Raw genomic sequence first — 7,471 nt, forward strand, 5'->3', positions numbered from 1 at the left:
GGTGTTCGCAATGTGTATCACAAAGCTTTAATAGGCATGTTGAGAAAAAATTTAGATATTGTTAAAAGGATAGGGTTGGGGTTGTGGAGATTTTTATTAGGATTTTTAGTGTGGGTAGGTGGGATTTAGGGAGAAATGGTGAAAAGAAATGGTAATCATAGTTTGGGGTGGAAGGGAAGGTTTTTCAAAGAGTATTTGTTTTAATGGTAAAGTCAATGTTGTAGGTGTCTAGATGGTGTTGAATTAAAATCTTTTACAATACCAAGAAAAATATAGTTTGACAAAGAGGGGAGGGTAGAGTGGAGGATTTGCTTAATAGATGATTAAAAGGGACTTATTTTCAAAAAATTATGTAGAATAATGTATATGAATATAAGAAAAATGAATATAAAAGAAACGTATATAAGAGATTTGTGAAGGGAAGTTTTTTTTTAAAAAAATCAAAACATTTTTTTTTTTTTGATAGAAGGCAAAAGCCTAAACTTTATTATTAATATTATAAAATGTTACATAGAAACAATAGAAAAAAAGAGAAGAGAGGCTAGATTACAGCTAGAAAGTTTGATGAAAGTTCATCTCAAACGCACCATCATTAACAATATATTTCCCTGTGAAAGCATTAGTTTAGCCTTCAAAATAATGCATGATTGTTGTTGCACATATCCACTCGACATATGGCTTTCCTGATTTCAAATTTGTGTTGAATGACTGCAATCCCCGGTCTTGAAAGACTATGGCCAAATGAGAAAATTGTAGCAACAACTCTAATGGATGTAAATGCTTGAGAAAAAGCAACAGCAACAGATAAGGCAGCTTGAGTGCCCTGAAAGAATCTTATGAAGAGCATGTTTTTTGTTGAATATGATGTATACCAAATACATCATGATTGAAAGGTCTTTGTTGCTAGTTCATTTACACTCTAGTCCCAATATACCTTGATATTAACTGTTAAAGTTCATGGTCGTAGCTAATTGTCCTTGCATTTTCGATTCAGACAACATAGCCAGCATTAGCTAGAATGAAAGCAAAGGGTACACCAAATGGATACCAAATCCATTAATTCTCAATTGATAAAACACCCTAATTGAGCAAAACTAGACTCATGGAGACGGAAGGAAAGTTGAATCACTGGGGCCCTAGTCTAAAGCCATCTTATGTTCCAATATTAACTCTTTGAATTCCTTTGTGAGACTATAATTGGTAATGTGGCTACCAGAAACACTCAGCATTGAATAAGCACAATAATCTGAAAGCACACGCCAAGTTGGACAATTGTGAGTACTCCATGTCACACAACCAGAACATCTTATGAAAGACATGAAGTGTATTCTCCATATATCACCCTACTAACATTTTCACCAAATCTGAATATAGTGATATCAAACATCCACCAGGTTGCACAGTGCTCCAAGTAGCAGAGATGCATTTGATATGTCAAAATTTGCATTGGTCATTGCAAGCAAAATAAGATTAGTGAGCAATATTTAATTTTCTTGAATCTAATGTTATCCTCTAATTTAGTTCCACAAAGTGTTATGGGATGGAAACTGTCATTTGAACTTCCCCTAAAGGGAGTTGAAGTCCAATGCTTATTAGTTCATCAACCATTGAGTTACCTTCCCTGTAATAGTGAGAGAGTTGGTAAAAATCTAAATTAACCAAGACTGAGAATGCTTGTTTTAAGATATCATTAATGGCCCAGTTTGAAGATTGAAAGTTCTTACAAGCATTTATAATGTTCAAAGAATCACCATCAATCAATTTTTTTTGAAGCCCAATTGTTTTACAAGATTTAATCCAATTAGAAGAGCTTGAGCCTCAACTTGGTTATTAGTCCCAGGAGGAAGTTTGAGGGCAAGTGCTTTGAATATAAAACTTGAATTATCCCTAATGGGCCAAGGTTACCACAAGAGCCCTGTCAAAATTCAATTTGCAAGTGCCTGAGGGTGGAGCAGACAAAGAGATATATGATCTAAAAGCTTTTGCTTTTTGGGGTCAAATCCCTGGATTATGAGAATAAATAGCTTTCCACTTATTTAAACATTGATAGTCCCAATTTGTGAACAAACTAGATGATCCTTGTATGAAAACTTTAGCCATAACCACTTCTGAAATTGACTCCACATGTCTCCTAACCTTAACCCTCTATCTAACCCTTCCTCTATCCTAACTTACTAACTAACATTGGTTCCTAACCAACCTTATCCTTCTAACAAATCCTATCCAAATCATGTGCACATTCCTTATTTTGAGAAATTGAGAAAATAAAACAATTTTGGGTGGCTAGCTCCCGAAATTGACATGTGGCTTACCTTCCACGTGTCCTTTCTTGCATTGACACTTTCCCTTTTCAAGTACACTTGGTATTCCTTGCATTGCCACTTGTCCTCAACTGAGACAAGTGGCACATCCTCAAATCTCTTCTCATATCCATCAAATCTTATTTAATACCCCCATTTTCCTTTGCAAATTATCCACTTTTTCACAATCATATTGTCGCAATGTTGTTTTAATTACTCATATCACATCCATTTGCATCCACCGTCACCTTAGCATCTTGCATTTTACATAATCATGGAGCCTCTTCAAGCACCATTGGACATCAAGCCAGCATACATCAAGCATCATTCTTCCATCCACTTTGTCTACCCTAGTCGATGACCCTCCCATCCTTCCATCCACTCCATCTACCCAATTCAACGAACCTACTATCCTTCCATCCATTCCATCTGAAGAGTCTAACTACTCACCCCTTGTCACACCATCCACACCAATCCCATCATGTTGATATCTTGTTCTAAGGCATGTTGATATTTTTATTGATATGAATCGCCTTCTCCATCTCAAGACCCCTTATCATTTCCTTTTCCAAGTCAAGAACATCCTGTCCCATCTACTCCACTTCTTGATCCTTCATTCCCTCTTATCCAAACCATCCCACCACCATCACTCTATCCCCTTGGTTCACTTACATTCATCCATGGTGGTTCACTCATAGTAGAAGAACATCTCATATACACCACCCATTATCCTCCATCTAATAACGGACTCACATCTTGTTCCTAGAATAACAAGTATCCTATTTTAGATAAAATGCTCAAAAGAGTGAACTATCAAGGTAATGACTTAGGCCTACATGAGCAAGGTACTTTGGAGCCCATCCATGTCAAAGCACATCTAGGGTCTTGTGGTCTTGGTTATATATCTCAAGGCACTTCATCTGAAAATATTGGTGCAATTAATACAAAATCCAAGTATGCTTCTAAACCCACCATCCCATCTTTCCATCGTTCCTCCAAATCATTTATCACCATCCCCCCTCCTCCATAATATAAAGCCAAAGCAACCATCAATCTCCCCCTTCATCTTTTAAATCCATTTTATCTCTCTATATCTTAAAATCCACCATCATATATCCCCCACATGCTAAATCCACTTTGGGCCCTTATATCCTACAACCCCATCCTCCATCTTGCCCTACTCATCCCTTCATATAAAAATCGCATATCCCCATCACCCATCATAACCATCATGCTCCTTTCATTCCCAATCATGATCAACAAATGCGCACTCCCATGCATCCTATCCACCATCATACCACCATCACTCCATCCATATACCCTCCACATCATCCATCTTCTCATGCTCCTTCCAATTATACTAGCAACAATTTGGATGCCAAATCAAAAATTCTTAAAGCTAAACATCTAAAAAAAATGCAGATCACCATGTCCACTCAAAAATACATGCTCCCACAAAGCAAAATATGATCCAAAATGCACTAAACCTCAAAGGCCACAAAGGCCTAAGTTATAGTAAAAGCAAAAACAATATGGATCCCAAAGAAAAAAGAAGCAATGCATCCAAAAGAAAAATCTCCAATGGCATCCAAAGTTGCTAGTCCACATGCTAAACTTACTTTCCCTCCATCTCCTATATCTATTTTGGTTCCCTATGTCCCAAAACTCCCTATCATTACTCCTCTATCATATCCACATACTCCCTCCATTTATCCTCCGCTCATCCCATATCCTTTGCAACATGTTGCAATGTTGGTCTTGACAACACCCCCTGTAATACTCACTTTCCATTGTTTGTCCAAAAACTTTACACCACCATATCCCTTACATCCCTTATATCCCCCTTCAAAACCATGTAATCTATGCCTTTGCATAGTCCACCCATCTTAATAAAGTTGTACCAACATCCATTGATCACTCCAAATGGGCTCCTATTACTTTGATATGGAACTTGATGCTTGAGTCCTCCATTTATCTCCCTTATCACCTATCTTCAAAATCCATTTATCCTCATCCACCTTCATCCATAACTTCCTCCCAAAAATTGGAAAATGCAAAAAAAAAGGTGAAAGATATAAAAAAAAAGAGAAAATTCGTCAAATGGTGAAAACTTGGCAAATAGGTGCCTTGGACAAGTACCCTGATGAAACCCTGGCAAACAGGAATCATGTGTAATTCCCTCCATCTTTTTGTTCTCCACTCTTGGGGGCAAGTTCTTCTAACCATCTATACATTATCTCCTCCATCTTATCTACCTACCATACCCATCATATCTTATCCATTTCACTTCCTTCGTCCTCCTTTGGATCTTGATGACAAGAAAAAACCACCATGTATACATGCTTTGGACACCTCTTGGCCTCCATTTCCGATCACACTTTTCCTCTATATTTCTTCATATCTACTCATCCTTCCTCCCATTCATATCCTTCTGCATATCTTCATAGTCTTTATCCACCCATCACCCTATCTTCCATTCACTTCCCTCAACTTCCTATCATCCTATCATTCCTATCATATCCCTACTAGTACCTCATTTATGCGTGAAACGTCTAGAGTGGGGCATGTTATTCATTTATGACATAATCCTTGGAGACCCTATCAAACCCACCATCCATCCAATCATCCCTTCATCTAGCAATCCTTCTCTCCCAATTCCTCCCATCTCCTAATCCCTTTATCTCCCATTTCCAATCCCATAATGCTTCCATCTCCAAATCCTTTTCATCCTATCCTCCATCCTTTCATCCCTCCCGTCATATCATTCCATCACCTCTTACATCCCTTGTCATTGGTATCTATCTCTAGGCTACCCCCACACAATCCAATTCCATCCATCCAATCAGTCCATCTACTCCTTGCAATCCACCATCGCATGCAAATCTTATCCATCTCCTTTAGATCTCCAAAAGCAAACACCAATCAAATCATCCAATCACATTCATTGTCTTGTTCCCAGCCTTGTTGTAAGCCTTGGTCACAATCCAATCATCATCATTGAGATGCATCCTTCCAAATCCTTGTGTCTTTTTGGGATATATCATTCCACATCAACAACACTCCATCCACCATCAATCCAATTTTGGTGTTGTTTTGGGATATATCATTCTCACATCAGAAACACCCAATCAATCATTAATCTCGCATGGCTTTTCATCTTGACTGGGGCAACATCATGTATGTCCCTGGGTCCTCATCCATCATCCATAGCTCTTGTACATCTTGTAAATAGTTTCTTGTACATAGTGTCGGTCCTATCCTATGTATTCCTTGGTTTGCTTCATGGTTGCCATGTCATTTTTTTATAGTTGTATCTTTTGCATACACGTCGGTCATGTCTTCAAGATCATGTCTCATTAGTTGGTTCTTCAATAATAATCCTAGAGCATATTTTTCACCATGATTGTATCATGTGCCTTTTGTCATCCCATATCATTGATCCATCATCTAATCCTCAGTCTGCACAGGATTTATCCTTCCTCTAGTCAGACGACATCAAATCCCATCCATTAGTCATGCTTTTGGCAAAAGATATTTGAGGCACTTGTGTTGGATTTGATTCTTTTTTATCTTTGTTTATCTATTTGAGCTCCTTCATTTTGTTTCCTCTTGATCACCATGATCCTTCATATCATAGTTTCCTAGGAAGAACGAAACTAGGGATGTGATCCTGGTTTTTCTTGTTTTGCTTGCATGTGTTTTCTTGATGTGTCCCTTGTTGTTCTCTCATGAAGTCTCAGCTATCTCATGTTACACTGGGGCATATCTTCTACTTTTGGTTTGTCTAGCATCATTTCTCGCAAAGTCCTCTATGAGTCCATGTGATGCTAGACTAACCTTTTGTGTCTGCTTGTCGAGTCAATCCATGCATTGTCTATGAAATCATCTTGGCTCCTTGTACCCTTGTGCATCACATACAATGCTAAATCAAAATAAGTTTCAAGGGTGCTCAAGCTCCATGATTAGTTCATGCATATCATTCATTGCATTTGCATGCACTCCTCTTTCCCATTCATTTTCGCTTTTAGGTTTCATTTTGCATTGTCTTGCATCCTATCTGTTGGGGCAATATTTCTTTCAAGACATCACTTGATCCTCCCTTTCCTGTGCACCCTCTCGAGGGGGAATCACTAACTCATCATCCACATGTCATTGCCTATGTCCTATCAATATTTTCTGTCTGGGGTATATTTTCACTCCCATCTTCTTCCAATTGTCAGTGTCTATTTTCTTTGCATCGATGCTATTCTAGCGCCACCACAAAGAGGGACAACATGTAGACACTTAAATTTGATTAATTTTAATCAAATTCGATCCCTTTTAGTCACCTATATTGATTAAATAATTAATATTCTTTAATGGCATCCTTGCACTAGCTAAATTAATTTAATTAATAAGGCCATATCCAATTAATTGATTAATGTTTTTATTAACTAATACCCTTGTATCCTTCTTCTATTAAATAAAATAATTTAAATATTTATTTGGTTCATGTCACCCTCTTCCTCCTTTTATTTGAATTTTAAATAATTTGAATAATCCTTTTAGTCGCTTGTCTCCTAACCTTAACCCTCCATATAACCCTTCTTGTAGCCTTACCCACTAACTAACCTAGGTTCCTAACCAACCTTATCCTTCTAACCAATCCTATCCAAATCATGTGCACATTCCTTATTCTAAGAAATTAGGAAAATAAACCAATTTTGGGTGGCTACCTCCCAAAATTTACATGTGTCTTACCTTCCACTTGTCCTTCCTTGCATTGACACTTACCCTTCTCAAGGACAATTGTCATTCCCTGCATTGCCACTTGTCCTCGATTGAGACAAGTGGCACACCCTCAAACCTCCTCTCATCTCTAACAAATCCTATTTAATCCCCCCATTTTCCTTTGCAAATCATCCACTTTTTCACAATCAAATTGTCATAATGTTATTTTAATTACTCATATCATATCCACTTGCATACACCAATAGCTTAGCATCTTGCATTTTAGATAATCATGGAGCCTCTTCGAGCACCATTGGACATCAAGCGAGTATACATCAAAACTAAATTGAAAGGACAAATCTTCAACAAAAGGAGCTATTCGAGTGTGCATTTCTTTATTCATTAATTATCTTTTAGCTTCTTTCTATCATCCTATCTTGAGTGTTTGGTTAATTTGTGTT

Source organism: Cryptomeria japonica, chromosome 11, assembly GCF_030272615.1.
Source record: "Cryptomeria japonica chromosome 11, Sugi_1.0, whole genome shotgun sequence".
NCBI classification, from domain to species: domain Eukaryota; kingdom Viridiplantae; phylum Streptophyta; class Pinopsida; order Cupressales; family Cupressaceae; genus Cryptomeria; species Cryptomeria japonica.